Raw genomic sequence first — 21,887 nt, 5'->3', positions numbered from 1 at the left:
TTGAGATTAGTTCAGGAACTGTGCGGGAAAGTGGTAGAGGGGTTAGCCTGACTGCGAAGGCAGTGGCTGCGAGTTTGAATCCCGCTCAGGGCATGAATGTTTCTCTCAATGCTCTGTTGTGTGAATATGGTCCATCTCATGAATGGGTATGTGTGGCGTGGGTAATGTTGCTCACTTTCGTGACTTTGGCCGCAAGATGCTCACCAGGCAACGTAAGATGAGCAACATTACCGGTACCTTCCATGAGCGATACGTTCATTGCCTGCCGTTAAAATAATCAGGACTATTAACTTGTTCTTTTTTGTAATATGGTTATATTTCGTTGGTATGGGGTACAGACTTTCCATAGTGCTATATAGCCGGTTCTCACTCGCGATCCAGACTTTGCATTCTTGTCGTGACAATCGACGCATAATTTTTTCGCCCTGCAATCTTCATAGCTCGAGCAGAAGTCTTCATGTTGGCATTCTCTCGCAATGCACACTATACGTAAATCCCCAACTTCGAAAAGATTACCCAGTGAACACATTTCTTAGTCTTGATTAGGAAAGCTATTTCGAATTCACCTTCTTTAAAGTTTACATTATTAACTCAGAGATTAATGGTGCAGCTTTCTTTTGTTATTGTTTCGTAAGACCCAAATATGATGATTTGGGAGTTTCATCTAGGTAGGTGCTTCACAAATTAATCCATCCTCAAGGGCATTTCTCTTCTATCTACTCTTCTAGAATAGTTCTCTCTTTCTTGTCAGGAGTCCGGATTCAATCACGAGTTCTCCTTCCTGAGTTCTTTTAAGCTCTCTTACCTTAAGTTTAAGTTCCAGAGAAGTAAATTTTACTCTGAATCACCTCTTCCACCTTTTCCGGAGTCTTTCCATCGGCTAACTTCACCATCACGTTTCCTCTTCTTGAACCTATGAGTTTCTTCGTCATTTTTATCGCCTCCTCACGTAACTTTGGTTTCTTCCTCTTAGACATGAAGACTTCTTTCAACTATCTTTCGGCTTCTAGCTGTCGTCTCTTAATGAACTGATGACACCTCGTTTTGATGTGAAATTGTGCTCGAAAAATCTATTGCCAAATTCATCATCTTTATTATTGCCATAATGTTTGGCACGTTAACTCCGATGTTCGTTAACAAATCTGTTTAGTTCCTCCAGTAACACTTGCGATGTCTGCGCCCATTCACGCTGGTTAACCTCAAAAGAGGTCTCTAAATCATAAGGTTCCAGGAACTGCTCTACCGTATAGTGCTTACCTTTGCGCGCAAGTCGTTGGGATACCAAAGCAAAGGAGCCATTCATTCTTCAGAGGATCAAAATTGCGATGGCATGTCTTCGAACTATCCTCTGAGCTGTTTCCCAGACCGTGGCCCATAGTGCAGCTTTGGTGCAACGTAAATAAATAACTTACCTATAGTACCTGTCCTTCTTACTGTGAGAGCAACATTGGCCCACCTACTACGATGAGAGATTGACGACCCACAATATCTGGGTAGTAATTGGGGAAACAATTGGGGTTGCCTTAAGAAAAATTTTATAAATAACTAGAATGTGGTTTCTAGTAATTAGAATTAGACGAGTTTCAATGTAGAATTTTATTTTCGAAATATATTTAGTGAAGCAATATTCCTTATGCTTTCGATTTACAGCACTCAATGGATATATCTCGGAGTGTCATTCAGAAATGCAGAGATCAGAATTATCCACTTTGTTCCAAAAGTGCTGGTAAGTCAAGTTTGTTTTAAATAAAACAATTTGTAAAAACTGGAATTTCCTGCTATTTTCCTAGGAGTACAGGTTTAGCCACTGTCTGATTCACATTGAACTTTCGTGTGGAAAACGCAAGATACCTGTTACCAGTAATATGAGTCCATTGAATGACACCGCCATGTTGGTGCTGGATTACTTATTTGGGGGTTGAATTACACTGGTCTCCAGAACAGGTCTCATGTTCAAACCAAAACCATGACAGGACAAATTCCGGAATAATATGTACGTCTGCTTAGGGGTGCAATAGGCTCTGAATTTGTGTTTATGGCTGTAAACGCCATTCCTCACCTTTCAAATACCCAAAACGAATCCTTTTAAGCTGAGAGCATCACCCGCGTTAAATGGCCAGCATTTAAGCCTGATTTGAATCCTATGAAGTATGTGTGGGACATGACAGGCTTGACCGACGCTTGTTGACGAAGATTGTTGACGGAACTTATACCGGAACTGTGGAGAGCTTTGCATGCTGAGTGGTGTCATCTTCCCCTAGAACATCTCAATATTCTGATACTTAATATTGCATAGAGGACACAAGACACTTAATACATTAACCATCATACAACCATGTAACATTAAGTTTTTCTATTGGAGAAATTTTTTATAATTCCTCCAGGAAGCAAAAATCGAAGTTTTTATGAANACATATATATATATATATATATATGTACATATACATATACAACATATATATATATATATATATATATATGTACATATATATTACTTTCTCGTTCTTGTTTAATGAATACAATACATTGTAAGATTAATTTTGTATTGATATTTCTAGCCAATGGAGTTGTTTAGCAACATCGGTGGATTCTTGGGCATTTGGATTGGATCCTCTATCATAGAAGTCTCAGATTTATTATACAAACTATCTGAATTCATCTACATTCACATCATGAAATTTGTTAAAAAGAAATCTACACTATAAAAGAATCCGGATCAAATTACGGCAAGAAGTCCTGGCACCCTGAATTATAAGAAAAAACAATTTCAAATATATATCAATAAAATACGATAATTTTTTTTTACATAATGTTAATCATGTTTATTTATTACTTATTTTAGTTACTATTTATAAGTATTATTATAGTCTATGTATTATAAGATTTATCAATGTTTTTTAAGATATGATAATTTTTTAGTTCTAATTTAACAAAATAAAGTTAAATTTAATTTATTATTATTTATATTCATTTTAAATATACTTTCTTAAATGAAAAGATATATAAATACTTTTGTATTTGAATAAATAAAAAATATACGAGGAAAAAAAATTAATCTAAGGGCCCCAAAAAATTTGAATGGCCCAGGGCCCCCGCGTGCGCTTAATCCGGCAGCCGCAACTACCGGGCCCTTTTCGATAATGTCAATTTTGTAATAAAAATTAAGATTAATATTTACATTGGAGCTCCACATGAATTTCAAAATAAAGCACTTTTATTCATTATCATTTATGATTCTTTACTAAGCAATATGATTTTTGATAAATAATCTCTTGCTGACGTCAAATATCGGATGGGCAACTGAAAACTACGTCATTCAATATCATCTTCAACAAATAATAATTTCTTCAAGTACCAAAACTATTTTCTTGGATAATTAATATTAATCTTACATATATCTACAACATACGTATTATTTAGATTAATTATACAGGGTTATTCATAATTCCCTCCGGGGTTTCAAACCGTTATAGTAAAAAAAGGAAGACGAATATGGCAAAAAGCAATGAATTATTCCGAAAGTTTTAATCTTGGCAGTTGCCGGAAGATGGCAGTTACTTGTACCACTGAAGTTAGTTGTAGTAGAGAAAAAATGGCATTTACAGGAGGAGGGAATTATGAATAACCCTGTATGTTGCACACATAATTCTTAAATTCAAATATACAACACTTTAAGCGAATGTTAATGTCTAAGAAAGAGATTATTTCTTTTTACCAATCTCTCCCAAGCTTTTCAATGTCTTTCATTTCTCTGTCCTTCTCCTTTGCTTTCTCACAACTAATGAAAGGATAAGCTCGTGATAAGCTCCCTAAGAAATCGAATCTACTTTCAAACGTAGTCACCAATATAGCTGAAAATCTCAATATTCTAAAATGTATAACAGCCCTAATTTTTAATTTTAAATTGAACTCAACTTATCTAACTCAATTCATACATAAAATTCGTATGAAATAAATTTTAAAAAGCATAATCGAAACATTACAATTTTTGTAAATATCACATTAGAGACAGAGTGTATGACAGTGAATGGCCGAAGTTTGTGGTTGTTGACTTCTTGACTTCCACCTGTGAATGTTGACAATCACATAGTCGCTTTGGCAAATGTTCGAAGTACAAGGNCTTTTTTTTTAAATTTTTCTTCTTCTTTTTTCCCCCTTTTTTCATTGTCCTGTAATTTTTCCGCCCGGGAGACATACTCCGTATTAACCATCACATTAACCATGTTATACTGTTTTTTGTAAATTGGTTCTTTTTTGAAATTTGCTCCAGATCCCCTTTTTTCATTGTTCTGTAATTTTTCCCTTGTTTCCTATATATATATATATACATACAAAAATAGTAAAACGAAAAAAAATTTAACTAATAAGTTTTATTTGCTGTGTATAAGTTGCAAATACAATGTGCAAAATAAAAAAAGATATCACCCTGAGTAACGTTTGTACTAGAATGGATTTTCTCAAATTAAATGTCAATCTTAATGGTTTCACGGAGTGACTTTAATTGGCCTAAATAATTAGATCTAGCTATTAATTAAGTTGCAAAATCAAACACAAAAACGTACTTTCTCTGAATAAACATATATGATTTTTTTCTTTACACATTTGGATTTCTGACTCTCAAGATAGGAAAGGTGTAGAGAAAATTTCGAAAATATTGGATCAAAAATTGGAATGCTAAGAAGTTATATGTATTTGGAGTCGTCTCAAAAAGAGGCCAAAAGCTATCGCCATATCGCAGGAGGAGAAATTTAATATAACCATAATCTTACCGCGTAATCGACAAGGGAAAAATACCTAGTGTTTCTCCATTGCTAAGCAACTAACCTGACAATTTTTTTTTTAATTTTTATTTTTATTTCCAATGGCAGAAATTGACTAACTCTTAACAAGAAGAATAAACATAGATAAGAGGAAAAAGTCAATGACTCATTAGCAGATGCATAGCACTGCAATATCTGTTCAATTCGGAGTTTCCGTGAACATCCCATCAAGTACCATTATTTCGAATTTCCTAAAGAGTGGGCAATTCGGACTCGTGAGAATACCACTGCGGTGGACGTGGTGCGCAAGACAGTCATGACCCACAGCAAGTCAAAATTCTGCCTCAGCCTTTTCACGGGGTCTGTCTGAAATGCTGATTATTAGTGATAATCCAGGAAAAAACTTCTTGAATAATATTGTTAAAATTTTTATTTAAGTTGGAGAAAATGGATCCAGGTTTATTTAATTAAGTATTAAACTCACGTGGGATTGTTTTAAATTTTATAGGAATTTTATGAAATTTAGGACAATTAATTAAGTGACGAAATTGTATATTGCTAATTTTAATTTTTAACCTCTTGTATAAAGCTAAAATGTTTTTAATGACAATATTATTATTTAAATTACTAAGATTACTTAAAATTTGTACTATTTTTAAACTCCGTATTTAAAAGTTGAACATAGAATTTTTTACAGAAGATTGCATAATTATTCTTAGCTTTGTCTATGGAGGTAATTACATTTTTCTTCTTATTTGTAGTTGCTTGATAAAACAATTTTCAAAAAATTTGTTAAATTGTCACTGTTATTATCCTTATTATTGAAAACTAAATTTTTAAAGTAATAATTAATACCCCATTTCCATTCTGTTAGCATGCCTAAAGGTAAAAGGAATCTATTTAATATCTTTAAACAAAAACTATTGAGATCATTATAAAAGTATTTTAGAATTTTATTAATTGATGTATGGTAAATTTTGAGCCTTTTATCATTTAATCCCTAAGTTCTAAGTTTTCCATAATGTTTAAATTACCAATAATAATATGTTTACAATGTTTATCAACAAAACCAAAATATTTCTCTTCTTCACAGTAACAATAATAATCGGATAATAAATTTTCCTCCCTAAATGTTTGCCTTGCTAAGAGATTTATTGTATTTAAAGCTTTTAATTATGCTAAAATCTTTTAATGGAAATGAATTTTTTAAATTTTAAAAAATAGTATGAAATTTGATCTTATCGAAATATAAGGTTCTGAACGTTAATAACGAAATATAAATTATCTAACTTTTTATTTTTATTTGGGGAAGTTATACTCATTTTAGTTTTTACAAGATCGAAGCAAAGAATTTTGAAGTGTAAATCAAAAAAAGAAAAGTAAATAGTAATATCTTGAATCTTATATTCATCATTATTCTTTAGGGAGAAAACAAAATCTTTAATTGGTTTAATATTACAATGTTTATTAAAATCATTTTCCATATTAGAAATAAAATTTACATTTGATTTGTCACTATTAAAAGCGTTTTGATTACTTCTTGATCCCAGTTTACCTCAATTTGTACGCTTATCTTTAATATGAAAAAGTGAATTAGTTAGTAAGTTGAGGGGTTATTAAAGTTAATCTGTGTTAACTCTTTTTTGCGGATGTAATCGTGTGAGCTGATGAAAAGATTATATATATATTTTTTCAGAATTCATATATATTTTTTATTAATAATTTTTTTAGATTTTTGTAAATTTTTAATTTTTGATAACTTTTTTTTCTTTTCTTGTAAAAGTTTTATAATTTGAAAAAAAATTTAAGCTATTTGTCTGTTCTAAAAGACAGGTAATTATTTAAGGCAAAAACTAGAAACAAAAAACTTAAAATTATAGGTTTGCCTCAAATATAAATTGCTTTAACTGTGGCTTTTTTACTAGTTTTGGCGAAAGAAATTGAAGAACACACTTTTTTAAGAACAAAGCATACATATTAGGGTTAGCAAATTAATATTCTAACTAGGAGGCTTCGCCCCCTGCTCACTGGCGCTCGCCAACCCTCGGAACTGCTTTCGCAGTTCATTTCGGATTGTTTCGCAATCCGATACGTCTCGCTTTTCTCGCTCATTGGATACGTTCTTAACGTCTAGCTTTTGTATACTTTTTTGAACACAGAAGTTCCGAAAACTTTTCACTGTAGAAAAATCTAAACTTGTGCATTTCAATGTTAATTTGAAATTGCAAACAGTTCACATAGTTTTCTTAATCACACTATTCTAAATTTCAGTGGTAGAGAAAAGTAACTGTTGTATGTTTTGTTTTACAGTCTTTCCCACCAGAGGGCTAAAACCATGTGTTGTAAAACAATATGAAATAGTACTGAACGCCGGATGTAAAGCATCGGCTTCGATGAAGATAATTTTGTGAGAATTTTTTTGATAATTCGGTGAGAATTCACCCGATTAGACATATGATGCTCACTACGTGCTCTTGCGCGCCGAAGCCTATCAATTAAAACGTATTAGCGTTTTATATAACATAGATTAGCCATATGATGCTCACTACGTGCTCTTGCGCGCCGAAGCCCATCAATTAAAAATGAAAACTGTTGCCAACGCGAGAAAAGAAATATCATCGATTTTATTGATACATGCGTATTAGCGTTTTATATAATAAGATAGATTACGTTGAAAGTCAGAAAAAATGTAAAGCAAAAAGCCACAAAAAAGTTTTCTCTCGTAAATAAGTTTAAAAGAATTTTAACGTTGCCAGTCGAAACTTATGAAAGAATTAGAAAAATTATGATGGTTATCTATATATTGATAGTGTCACATGAAACTGAAAACTTTTTACCTAATAGTGTTCCCATAATTTGCACGGCACGAAAATATAAGTATAAATATTTATATAATGTGGACAAAATTATACTTACTAGAATTTCATTTTAATATAAAACATTATAGTTATATAGTGTGAGACCTATATAATATTTACTAGAATTTCATTTTAATATAAAACATTGTAGTTATATAGTGTGAAACCTATATAATATTTACTAGAATTTCATTTTAATATAAAACATTATAGTTATATAGTGTGAGACCCATATAATGTTATGTGAAAACTTAGTTAAACATCACGATGGTCGTTCGATGGTTAATTGCCTGAATATTGCTGAATTATCTTTTTTTGCAATATAAAAGCTTTCTTTTTGGTTATTGTGTCAACAATTTTAAATACTATAAATTTTAGCCATTTAAACAATTTGCATAATTAAGTCAAATTTCTGGAAAAATAATGGCGGTTCTATAGAATTTTGGAATCAAAAATACAACTAAAAGCTTTTTTCACTTTAATACAGATATGATTGAGAAATGGAAAGAGCATTCACTTCATTTATTGTATTCTAATTTTAAAAAGAACGCCTCTTTGCTGAAAATGCTATAAAAGATTATGTTTGCGGTTTTGAAATATGTTTCGTGTTGTTATCTTCCACCGCCATGTTTATTTATTTAGTTCAGATGAATAATCTTTCAACACACAAATGCTTTCTATGTTTATTTGTTTTGTGCAGATAAATAAGGATTCAAACACAAATGCTTGATTTGTAATAATAAAGTATTGGAAAACGATACAGATTTTTAAAATATGTGATATGGGAGGTGACATGGTTCTTCGTTGAGTAGGTTTTTTTTTTGTATATATGAGAAACAAAATCAATCATATTTCGGTTCAATTACGTTCCATAGCTCAAACTTTCCCTGATCCAGATTTCTTTTTTTTTCTTCTTACAACTTCCCCCTTACAATTGATACACGAACGTAAGCAAGTGCAAACCGGTTTCAGTCGTGTAAAAAAAATAAAGCTGTACAGTATCCCCCGATAACTAAGATTTTACATAGAATCTTATAATGCGTCTAATAATTTGGAATAGGATTGTAATTAATGTACCAAAGATTTGAAATAAATAAATTGAATGGAATTTCCATAAACAAAATAAATTGTTAAAACAAATACATAAAAAAGTTTTATTTAACAAAAGTATTCAATTGAATAGCCATTACTTTTCTCGAAACGTGATTTTATGTATTTTTTTTAAATGACTACATTAAATAGTATATAAAATTATGGACAATATAAGCGATAAAAAGATATTTGGATAATAAAGAACCATTGATTTTCGCACAATAAGAAATTATCATAATACATGAAAAGTCCATCAAAATGCAATGCCTCAGGGTGGTAAATATTTATGTCATGTAATATAGGCCAGCACTGTGTTATTATTATATTTTATAACAAAACTATTTTTTGTTAACACTTTTAGTCTATAATATGCACATTTATAATATATTTGCGATCTCTTTATTTTATGAAAGGAACCAGTTTAAGTAAAAGGCTTTCACTTTTATTTAACTTTTTGAATGAGCAGGATAATCATCATTTGAACTATGTATTTCTTTCATATTTTCAATGGCAATTCAAAATATCATTTAAAGCAAAAAAATCATTTAAATAAATTTATTATAAAAAGTACATTTTCCATGAATAAAGCCCATGAAATGTTCATCATGCCTTTTTTTTCCAAAAAAGAAACATCATAGGTTAAATATTGCGATGACTGTTTGTGGTAAGTGTTAAAGTAAGTTATATTGGTCTGCATTATATTATTATTATTTTTTTCACTTAAAATGAATTTTAGTTTTAAATATTTTTGGTTTATATTTTTAATAATTTTGTTAGCTTTTGTATTTTATTAAAAATTTCCTTTCTTTTGCGTTCATTGCAACAGAACATTGTAACAATGAAAATAAATTTTAGCTTTAAATATATTTGGTTTATATTTTTTGCAATTTTGTTAACATTTGTATTTTTTTTTAATTTCTTTTCTTTTGTGTTCATTGTAACAGAGCATTGTAACATAGAAAATGAATTTTTGGTTTACATTTTTAGTAATTTAGTTAGCATTTGTATTATTTTTAAATTTCTTTTCTTTTATGTTCATTGCAACAGAACATTTTAACATCGAAAATAAATTTTAGTTTTAAATATTTTTGGCTTATATTTTTAGTAATTTTGTTAGCATTTGGATTTTTTTAAATTTCTTTTCTTTTTTGTTCATTGCAACAAAAATTGCTACATTTATAAAAAATAATTGAACACTGAAAAGCTAAACTAGAAAAATTCAAAGTTAAATGCACCTAAATTATTTAACTGCCTGGAGTCTTTTTAAAAATCTAGGAGGCTCCTTCCCCTGTTCACTTCGTTTACTAGCCCCTGAGAGAAGAACGGTTAATGTCTATTTCTTTTTCTTCAGAAATTGTAATTTGCCATTTGTTGCATTTTGTGAATTACTTTGAGTTTTAGCAAATCAGTAGCATGGAATTATGCTTATTAAGAGTTATTACATATAAGAGTTATTGCATATTAAGAGTTATTACACCCGAGAGTTATTACATATTAAAGAGGAGCCGTGCTGCGGACTAAAAAAACTGAACTAAAACCCTCTTCAAAAAAAAAAAGTGAGTATCATATGATCACAGTTCAAGAACTATTTATGGGATGTCTCTGATTCCATATCTCAAAAATAAACTCATCAACTTAATGCATAACAAAATTAAAAGTGAAAAAGAAAATTCTAAAAAAATTATCAAACAGCAGCGGTTACCATAGCAAAGCAAGCAATAACGACGCATGCGCACTGTTTACTTTAACTCTTGAGGACAGTTAAAAAGTGTGATGACGTCCAAATAAGGTGCCCAAGCTATCAAACCCAAAACAACATTCATTTTGCCAATGGGTAAAAGAGGATAGTAAAAGTATAGTGAATAATAAATGTATATAATACTCGATAGTAAAAGTTTTATAATTTTATTTTCAAGTTACTGATGCCTTCGAGACACTCTTTACTTAGAACCTATCCTTTACAACAAGAAGACGACACCACATAGGATTGGTTTGTAATAATTCTGCCCAAAATTGCCTAAAAGGAAGGTAGTGATTCTGTTATCTTATGTCCAAAGAATGTTATTAATAATTTGGTTTTTAATTGTCTTAAAGCTAAAACCCAGAGGAAAAGCAGGCGTAGGAAACTGTCTGCCTGCAACCTTACCTCTCCTCTCTCTTAGAGGTTGTCCAGTAGCTAAGCTCATGGGAAAACCCGTATGATAATACTCACCCTGATCAGTAGGTTGATCAGATTTTAAATAATATTTCTAATCTTAAAAATCTGTAAAATCCACCAGAAGGCGCTCTGCCCAGTAACTTAGAAGGTGTGGATTTAACTCACAAAGCAGAGTTTGCTAAAAATCATGACGTACACAAATAAACTGGAACACATTTATTATTACTTTCAATGGTTAACTTAAATCTAAAATTCTAATTGAATATACAAATATAAATATCGGATCATCATACAATCGGCCAAAGACTCAAAAGATGAGTTGGCGGCTCATCCCTCTCCACCGGCATGAAAGAAGAAATTGTTCGTTCTTTTATAGATAACGATTTCGTACGTCACATTGATTGAATGCTTGTTTCTTNTATTTATTTTTAACGTATTGCATTACATTGTTAACCAACTGAACGTAAACGAGTGCAAACCGGTTTCAGTCGTGTAAAAATAATAAAGCTGTATAGTATCTCCTGATAATTACATAGGATACATACGATAGTGCGTCTTTACATAGGATCTTATAGTGCGTCTAATATTTTGGAATTGGACTGTAATTTATGTACCAAAAGTATGAAATAAATAAATTTAATGGAATATCCATTAACAAAATTGATAAAATAATGTATAAAAAAAGTTTTATTTAACTTAAGAATTTTATTGAATAGCCATTACTTTTTACGAGACAAGATTTTATGCATTTTTTTAAATGGCTGCATTTAATAGTATTTGAAACAATTGACAATATAAGCGATAAAAAGACATTTAGATAATAAGAATCTATTGATTTCGCATTATGAGAAATTATCAAAATACACGAAAAGTCCATCAAAATGCCATGCCTCTTGGTGGTATATATTTATGTCATGTTATATTGGCCAGCACTATGTTATTATTATATTTTATAACAAAACTATTTTTTGTTAATACTTTTAGTCCATAATATATACATTTATGATATTATTCACTTTATTTTATCAAAGGAACCAGTTTAAGTAAAAGGCTCTCACTTTTATTTAACTTTTTGAATGAGTAGAATAATCATTATTTGAGCTATTTCTTTCTCTCATATTTTCAATGGCAATTCAAAATATTATTTAAAGCAAAAAATCATTTAAATCAATCTGTTATACTTTTTGCCTGAATAAAGCCTATGAAATGTTCATCATGCCTTTTTTTCCAAGAAAGAAACATCACAGGTTAAATATTGCGATGACTGTTAGCTGTAAGTGTTAAAGTACGTTATATTGGTCTGCATTATATTATTATTATTTATTTCACTTAAAATAAATTTTAGCTTTAAGTATTTTTGGTTTATATTTTTGGTAATTTTGTTAGCATTTGTATTGTTTTAAATTTCTTTTCTTTTGTGTTCATTGCAACAAAAATTGTTACATTTATAAAAAATAATCGAACACTGAAAAGCTAAACTAAAAAAATTCAAAGTTAAATGCACCTAAATTATTTAACTGCCTGGAGACTTTTTAAAAATCTAGGAGGCTCCTCCCCCTGTTCGCTTCGTTCACTAACCCCTGAGAGGAAGAACGGCTTATGTCTATTTCTCTTCCTTCAGAAATTGTGATTTGCCATTTGTTGCATTTTGTGGATTACTTTGAGTTTTAGCAAATTAGTAGCATGGAAAATCTGCTCCCCCTCCCGAGAGTTATTATATAAAGAGGAGCCGTGCTGTGGACTAAAAAAAACTGAACTAAAACCCTCTTCAAAAAAAAAATAGAAAAAAAAGTGAGTATCATATGATCACAATTCAAGATTTATTTATAGGATGTCTCTGATCCCATATCTCAAAAATATACTCATCCACTTAATGCGTAACAAAATTAAAAGTGAAAAAGAGAATTCTAAAAAAATTATCAAACAGCAGCGGTCACCATAGCAGAGCAGGCAATAACGACGCATGCGCGCTGTTTACTATAACTCTTGAGGACAGTTAAAAAGTGTGATGTCGTCCAAATAAGGTGCTCAAGTCATCAAACCCAAAACAACATTCATTTTGCCAATGGGTAGAAGAGGATAGTAAAAGTATAGTGAATAATAAATGTAATACTCGATAGTAAAAGTTTTATAATTTTATTTTCAAGTTACTGATGCTTTCGAGACACTCTTTACTTAGAACCTGTCCTTCACAACAAGGAGACGACACCACATAGGATTGGTTTGTAATAATTCTGCCCAAAATTGCCTAAAAAGAAGGGAGTGATTCTGTCATCCTATGTCCAAAGAATGTTATTAATAATTTGGTTTTTGATTGTCTTAAAGTTGAAAAGAAACTGTCTGACTGCAACCTTACCTCTCCTCTCTCTTAGAGGTTGTCCAGTAGCTAAGCTCATGGGAAAACCCGTATGATAATACTCACCCTGATCAGTAGGTTGATCAGATTGTAAATAATATTTCTAATGTTAATAATTTCTAAAATCCACCAGATGGCGCTCTGCCCAGTAACTTAGAAGGATTAATTGCAATTTGGATTCTAACATCATTCCTTGTTTTGTTATTAAATACGTTTCGTTGAAGGCGTTTGCAATGCTTTAAAACCCCGGGATCATCGCATTTAACACAGATGGTCATCTCTTTCTCTTAGTGTCGAACCGAGTCTGCACAATGTCTGTTGCAAGAATCACGATGGCTCAGGGGTTAGAGTGTTCACCTTCCAATGAGGTGTACCGGGTTCGAATCCCAGTGATGGCATTTCGATGGAAATTCCGCATCCCGCTTGCACTGATCACAGAACTAACGAAAGATATCCTGAGTGGTAGACGGATCATGGGTTAGTCATCTTGCCGTAAGGCTTGAATTCTATATAGGGCCAATATCAGTACAGTAACAGCCCTTTGAACCCTTACTCAGCCAATATTCATGAATATTGGACCAATGAGGGCCCAAGTTATTTTGCTGCTGAGGAAAGGATGCTATATATCCTTATAGCGCATCTAATAATTTGGTCAAGGACTGTAGTCAAAAGAGTGGTCAGGTCCTGTTTGCATTTATTAAGTATCATTTTTATCATTCCCTTAAAGCAAAACATTGGAATAATTTCCAAAATAAATTAACTACGAAAGTTAAAAAGCAAAATTGAACATATTTTTTTTTAAACATAAATCTTTATTTTTATCGTTCATGTGTCTTCTCTTTCAGATATTGAATAATAACAACTATAAAAAAAGTACGTAAATATGGCCTCTTTAAAAGAAAAGATTCAATATGTGTTTGTGGAATCTTATATTTTAAGTTTCGCTGAAATGGCAACGACATCATCTCTTAAAAGACGATTTTTCACACTCGTCATATTTGTGTCATGTTTGGTCGGTTTCCTGTATCAAATGTACCAATTTTCGATGATTTATCTGTCATATGCTACTGAACAGAAGGAACTCTCTACTAATCCAAACTACGTAGAGTTTCCGGCAATTTCATTCTGCAATGTCGATTCGTAAGTATTATAATATTTGCTGTTGCTTTCACCAGATAATTAGTACCACGCCATGTTATATACATCCAAAGTTAAAGCTAACAATAATTATGCAATCTTCTGTAAAAAAATTCTATGTCGAACTTATAAATACAGAGTTAAAAAAGTAAAAATTTTGAATTTAGTAATTTAAATAATAATATTGTCATTAAAATTTTTTTAGCTTTAAATAAAGAGATATTAGCAATAAAAAATTTCCTTACAGTCCAAAATTTCATAAAATTCCTATAAAACTTAGAACAATCACATATGGGTTTAATACTTAACTAAACCTGGCACCATTTTCTTTAACTACTTAAATAAAATTATTAACAATATTATTAAGGAAAGTTTTTCTTGGTTTATAACAAATAATCAACCGATTTTATAATTTATTAATCGTAATAAAATTAATTCTATTGCGATTTTTGATTTCCAGGATCTTTTCAACGGCATTATTATTATTTTGTATTTTGATTTGCAGTTGCGGTTTTGCGTGGTTCCTATTACGAGCTCATGAACATAATGTTGATCGCATTTTTAGATAAATGACAACAAAAAGAATAAATAGCTGATTTTTAATTAATGCGTTTTTTTAGTGGGAGTACAAATTAGTTCGGTCCGTTTTTTTGTGGTCAAAAATGCATTCAAGAATGCAAGAATTTCAGAACAAAATGAATGAACAGATTAATCAAAGTATTGTCCATCTCTCAGGCAATTTTCGAATTCCGTCTCGAAAAAATGTCTCGTCTTTTGAAGCGATCTAAGTTAGGAGCCAGTTTTCCATTTCTGCGAAAGAAGTGAGCTGATGACCTGCCACATCATGCTGCATCCGTTGGAGCAACCAGTAATCAGAAATAGCAATGCCCAGCAAATACAGCAGGTGAGGTAAAATATCCCATTTGAGAGTTTCCAAATAATTTTTTACGACTTTTGAGACATCAGGCGGACCATTATTATTGTTTCGTGCTTCCGATAAATCTACCCGATCTATCCAGCGATGAAACAACTTAAATTTACAAGAAATACCTGCGTACACATATTTACAAAAGCAACCATTTTATTTTCGTAGAACACATCTAGCACAACATTCTTTTTGTTACCACTCACACTTTTCATATATACACAGGCTAAAAAATCGTTTTAGTTAATATTTACACTTTAAATGAATGACGTCATCTTATGAGAGTGACGTAACAATTATGCAGAAGAATAACTTTGTCATGTCTTTTCTCGTATTCCGGCCGTTTTCCACGTAATGCACTGCTCAAACGAATCAATTGTAGCCTATACCAATCGCCCGTAATGGAATAGCCAGGTTGTAGCACCTCATAGTATACAACACCATTCTTGAAACATCGAAACCATTACCTACATGATTTATCAGTTGGAGCATTGTCATCATACACTTCAACAAGCATTCGATGCGCTTCAGCTACACTTTTCTTCCAATTAAAGCAGATACATAAAACCTCCCGCAAATGATGCTTCTTTACCACAAAATTTGACATATTCAAAGAAGTAAAAAGAAGGGTTTTTGTATGAAACTCAAAGTGATATAAACAGAATAATATTGACAGATGTTTAACCTCTCTGAAACCATCTGTCACTATATAACATTAATAAATCTTTTAAAAATGGACCGAGCTAATTTGTACTCCCAATACAAACAACGCATTGGTCTATCTATGTAGACGCAATGAAACCAACTAAGAAGTAACTTTTTGTGCTAATTAATGTAGGTAGCGCTACTACATGCCAGCTTCAACCTACCGGTTCCCCTTGAAACATAGTTTCAAAATTTACACATAAATTGACAAAAATAAAATTTATTTATATGCATCTAATAGAAGGTAATTACAGAAAACTAATACAATATACATGAAATTAAGGATATTTATCATAAACAGATGTACAGATTCCTCGGTATAAACCGGATAATTATAACACAAAGCAAAAAAAATAAAAATAAAAGTCTGAAATAAAGAGAATTAATCAGTCAATAGGTGAAACTGACAGTTTGTGAATGAGTATTTTATTCCAGTCTCAGTTTTGACACTGACGACTCATACCTTAGCGTCAGCATTAGGGAAAACTACTTGTACACGCCCCAATTTAAAGGTGGAATGTTATCCTCTTTAATGAGAACTAAATCATTAATTTTCAAGTTAGGCTGGACTCGCAACCATTTGGGGCGCTGCTGTAAGCTGGAAATATACTCATGAACCCATCTTTTCTAAAAATCCTAGAAATTTGTTTGAGTCAACTGCCAACGTTTTAAAGGGGATATGTTTCTGTCCAGAAATCTCTCTTCTGGTATTCTCCAGAAATCTCTCTTCTGAAAGAGAGGTTCTCAAGAGGAAATGTCCTGGGGTAAGTGCTGATAGTTTAGCGGGATCATCCGACACAGGACACAAAGGACGAGAGTTCAAACAGGATTCGATTTGAGCAATAAGAGTTAAAAACTCTTCAGGGGTCAATTTATGATCACCTATTATTTTTTTCAAATGGGATTTTGCGGATTTCGCAGCAGCTTCCCAAATTCCTCCAAAGTGAGGTGCTGAAGGTGGGTTAAAGTGCCATTTAATTTGTTCTGCAAAATTGGGAGGATTCTTCCTTTTGAAGAGATTTAACCACTAGATTCATTTCCTTATTTGCAGCGACGTAATTTGAACCACAGTCTGAAAGGAATTCATTTGGTTTTCCTCTTCTCGCAACAAATCTTTTAAGAGCTGAAATAAATGATTCAGCGGTTAAATTTCCAACAACTTCGATGAGCTCAGCTATTGTTGCGAAATACTAAAAAAAAACAAAGGTACATTTTAATTGATTTGACTCCAAGTCCCGATTGCGGTTTCACAAAAAATTGCCCTGCATAATCCAGACTAATCTTGGAAAATACTCTTGAAGTAGTTACTCTTAAAGGTGGTAACTTAGCCATTATCTGCGTTGGTTTTTTTCATTTAATCGAAAGCAATTTATTCATTTCCAGATTTGCTTTCTTATTACTGATCTAGCATTTACCATCCAAAATTCTTTACGAATAAATAATGATAGTAAAAGTGTTCCAGATTGCAAGAAAGATTCATGATAGTAAATTTTAATTAGGTTTGTTAAGTGATGATTCTTTCGGTAGGAGAATAGGATGTTTTCTTTCATTCGATGATTGTGTATTTTATCAGGGCTAAAGATAAGAGAAGGGCTGGTTCATTCCTCTCTTTGAGCTGATGCTACAATTTCCCTCCTCATGACGTCACGCTGCACGCAGATCTCTGAGATCGCAAGCAAAGATATTATTAAAACTATGCATCATTCTCTCTGTAAAAATAAGTTCGACTTTTTCTTGCTATTAGCATTCAAACTTTACACAATTAGCATATTATTTCTGTTCAAATACTTAGTTCAAAAATTTTTCTTGTTCATGATATAAATAAAAAATATCATTTTAAGCTATTAAAAATATTTCACTAGTTGACGTAAATGACACGCTAAATACTTTTCTTTTAAAGTTTCAGTTTTAATTCTTATTGTTAAAAAATTGAAGCATTAATCGACACTTTTTAGCTACATATTGTTAGATAACAATAATTTGTAAAGTTGGGTTAAATTTAGAATGCTGATTTTAAAACATGCTGCTAATGGCAATTTTTTTACTCTTAATCATTAGGAAACAGCAACCTTAAAAGCTAATTACTGAAACAAAATAATAACTAAGGTTCATAATAATATTTAAATTTAAGAGAACATAAATAAAAAAATCAAATATTTAGAATAACTGCATTAAAAAAATATGTTATGAAATTAGGAGAATTTTAACTATTAATTATTTATACTTTTCATTAAAGTTTTTATTTTCTTTTACTTTATCCATTTTCTAATTTTTTTGCCTGCCTTTCTTTTTGAAGTAACGGGGCGGTTTTTATTTAGAAGGCGAATTCTTATAAAAGTTCTTTAACGACAGAATAAAGGTATTGCTGTGCCGAGAAGAACTTGTTTGTAAAGAAGAAAATGACAATTTTACTCCCGGTATTGCAGTAGATTTTAAAATCATTCTAATCGGCAATTCAAGCGAACGATTTCTCATATCATCTTCATAACCTTCATTCAAGAAAAGCTTATTGCATATTCGTGCATATTTTATATTAACTTGGCTATTTCGCTTGCAACATTGAAGCCATTCTTTTACATAGTTATTCATTTACTTTAGGGAACACGTGGAAATTTTTTTTCCCTCTTGTGTTTCTTTTGGAAATTTTGCAAGTTGCAATCGCGTAAACTGGCATTTCGATAATAATTTTAAATTTTCGTAATTCAGTACAAAAAGCTGAGGAAAATCATAATAGAAAACAACAAATGTCTTGGAATATGTCATACTTGGAATAAGCATTCTATTAATTTATCTACGTATCTCCTTCTCCTGACCTTTTTCATTTCATTTTTAAACTTCTACTGCGCATTATTATAGGGGGCGTTGTTTTTCAGTTTTTAGTGTTTTCTTTTCTTCCACTCGCTTTTGAAGTTGATTCTTGACCTGTGACTGTGAGTTTTTAATTTTCTGATGATTTTTATTGATTTTCTTTTCGTAATTTGTTTATTCTTTTGAATGTATCTTGTTTTTCCTGGACCTCTATACAAAACCATCGGGGTACTGAGGGAGATATTTTAAGCTTTTGCTTCTCCCTCAAATAGAAATGGTTTTGTTTTTAATGGCTACCGGGGCCGGTACCCCCTGAAGACGTCGGCTTCGGTGGTCATATTTTTATTTTATTTCATTTGTTTCTTGTATCACATAAAGGTATGTTTCAATATTAGTTAGAGCTAGTTAGACCGAACACTTCGTTGTTGAATTAAAAGTTCAAGCTTTGCGTCACCGTGACGTCACACGGAAAAATCGGAGCTTTGGCGCGGCGAGAGTTTCTTCAAAGGAGTGAACCAGCCCTTCTATTCTCTCTTTAGCCCTGGTATTTTATAACCTACCGCCCTCTTCATTCAAAAACGGGCTCAAGGAGGAGGACTACTCGAAGAAACTGGTTTTTGTTATTTTTTTTAGCTGCTTATATTCGTATGGAAATTCTTGTTTTTGAACTATTTTGACCAAAACGTTTCTGGCTAGTTTTATCTCACGATTAGTTTAATAACCATTTATACGATTGTTCGGAGACTTACAGTTCGTTACGAAGCTGAGTAACCAAGCTATAATTCTTCTTAACTTAACATATGATGAAACATTGTAAATGATAGGAAAGTCAATAGGAGTTGCTTCAATCAAACACGATGTCTTTTTGCGTTCTTCTTTGAGAGAGGGATATCCTCCAAATGAGATATTTACCACTTTTCATCCAATGCGAACCTGACCACCTTAAATCAAAATTAACTAGCTCATTTGGTGGAAGTCCTCTACTAGCGCAATCAGCATAGTTCTGATCAGACCTGATATGATTCCAATGCTGAACTCGAAGAATAGACAGAATTTCGGAAACACGATTGGCAACAAAAATTTGCCAACGTGATGGCCCAGATTTCAACCATGCAAGAACTATAGTTGTGTCAGTAAAAGCATGTATTGCGTCAATTTGAACTTGCAATGACAATAGGACTGTTTGCAAAGATGGACTAATGAAACAGCAGAAGGCGTGGTATTGATACCTTTTTCAATGTTGCGACACGAGTTTTTGATGTAAGGAGACTAACACGTGCAGTTGTTATATTAGTTGATTTTAAATATATAACTGCAGCGTACGCCTTTTAAGCCGAATCACAGAAACAAAGTTCTATTCCAGATGCCGAATATGGAAGAACTTTTCTGGGTACAGTTATCATAACTTGGGAAATATCTTCACGATATTCAATCCACAGCTCTTTAATATCCTGGGGCACTGGTTCATCCCAAGCCAACTGAAGCTTCCACAATCCCCGAATAAAACTTTTTGCAGTTATGATAATAGGGGATAACCATCCCAGTGGATCAAAGAGTTTTGAGACACAGTGCAAGATGGATCTTTTAATAGGATTTTCATCCTTAAAATCAGCACAAAAGGAAGTGTTTTAGGTAAACTCATCATGTTTTGGGTCCCATCTCAAACCTAACTCCTTAAAAAATTTAGAGTCAGCAGTCCTACGTGGTGTATTGTCAAGACTTGTAGGAAAAATTCCAAAACAGAAAGACTATTGGTACACCATTTGTGAAGCTTGAATTTTCCTTTTCTCAACAGCTCAATAAATTCACTTATTAATACAATGACTTCGTCAGCACTTTCTGCTCCAAACAAACCGTCATCTATATAAAAAATTATGTTAGATTAAATTAGCTACTCCAGAAACACCCAATCCTTCATCGATGACTAATTGCTTTAAAACTCACATTTTCAAATAACTGGACTGCGCGGTACCATATGTTACGGTACACAAGCGATATTCCCTATCTGGTTTCATGGGATCATCACTCCATAGAATTTTTTGAAATCTTCACTATGAATCTCTATTTGTCGATACATATTTTGCAAATCGCGTGTCATCGCGATATTGTAACATCTAAGCCTTAGAAGAATAGCGAAAAGATCGTCTTGTACTTTAGGACTATTTAATAGCAGTAGATGAGAAATGAGAATTCTACGCCACGGATCCACGGATCCGAGGGATCTGTAGGGGGCGTGGTCGAATGCGGGATCCGTAAGGACTCGGTGGGGGGAGGGGGGAGGAGTCACACACTTGAAGGGGTTGGGGTGATCCATCAAAAGTGACAGCAACTATAGTTAAGGGTATTTTTTTTTCTTCTTAATCTTCATTTTGTAATAAAATCTTTTTTTTATATATTATTACTTTTTATTATATTTTTTAATTATTACTTCTTAATTTAATTTTTAATTATTACTTTCTAATTTAATTTTTATTTATCTCTTTTCAGTTACTTTGTTTAATCTTTATTTTAATAAATTTTTTGGATTTTGTAAATATTTTTTTATCTTTATTTTGTAATTAAATATTTTTAATTATTATTTTTTTTGTTGATACAAATGATATTTGAAGGACACAAAAATGAAACCCGATGTCATACAATCAGGATTGAACATGAATCAGGTAATAATCAGTCTGTAAGATGAAACATGATAGTAATCTTTCAAACTTGAAAGCAATTTTGCAAGATAAGACATGTTTTCGTAGGGTGGAGTGATGTCATTTCTTCGATTCAATCAAAACAGGAATGCATGACGTCAAACAGCCAGGATTTAACATGAATATGAAGTACGCGTCTTCAAGATAAAGCATGCATCACTTCTGGGTGGTCTAGAAAGACGAAGTGCATTGAAATGTTTCGCTCACATCTTGTTCGGTCTTGTTTCATTAGATCATTCTCGAATGTTCCATGGGGGTGGAGTCAGAAAATTATGTCGTCATTTTCTGCCAATCAGAATAAATTTTACAGAACTAAAATAATGATATCATTTTTAACCAATCAGAACAAACATTACATAGCAGCTCGCAATGCATTATGGGTAGTCGACTAC

The 21,887-nt window shown here is 31.9% G+C and overlaps 1 long non-coding RNA gene across 1 annotated transcript; it reads left to right on the top strand.

The window, feature by feature from the left end:
* The first annotated feature begins 1,643 nt into the window (after positions 1 to 1,643).
* LOC139425784 (uncharacterized) lies at positions 1,644 to 2,804 on the top strand. Its single transcript, XR_011636928.1, has 2 exons — positions 1,644 to 1,726; positions 2,559 to 2,804. It is a non-coding gene; the product is annotated as an uncharacterized lncRNA (long non-coding RNA).
* The last annotated feature ends 19,083 nt before the right edge of the window (positions 2,805 to 21,887 follow it).

This window comes from Parasteatoda tepidariorum, chromosome 6, assembly GCF_043381705.1.
Source record: "Parasteatoda tepidariorum isolate YZ-2023 chromosome 6, CAS_Ptep_4.0, whole genome shotgun sequence".
In the NCBI taxonomy this organism is placed as follows: Eukaryota; Metazoa; Arthropoda; class Arachnida; order Araneae; family Theridiidae; genus Parasteatoda; species Parasteatoda tepidariorum.
This window is presented reverse-complemented; position numbering and strand designations above follow the sequence as displayed.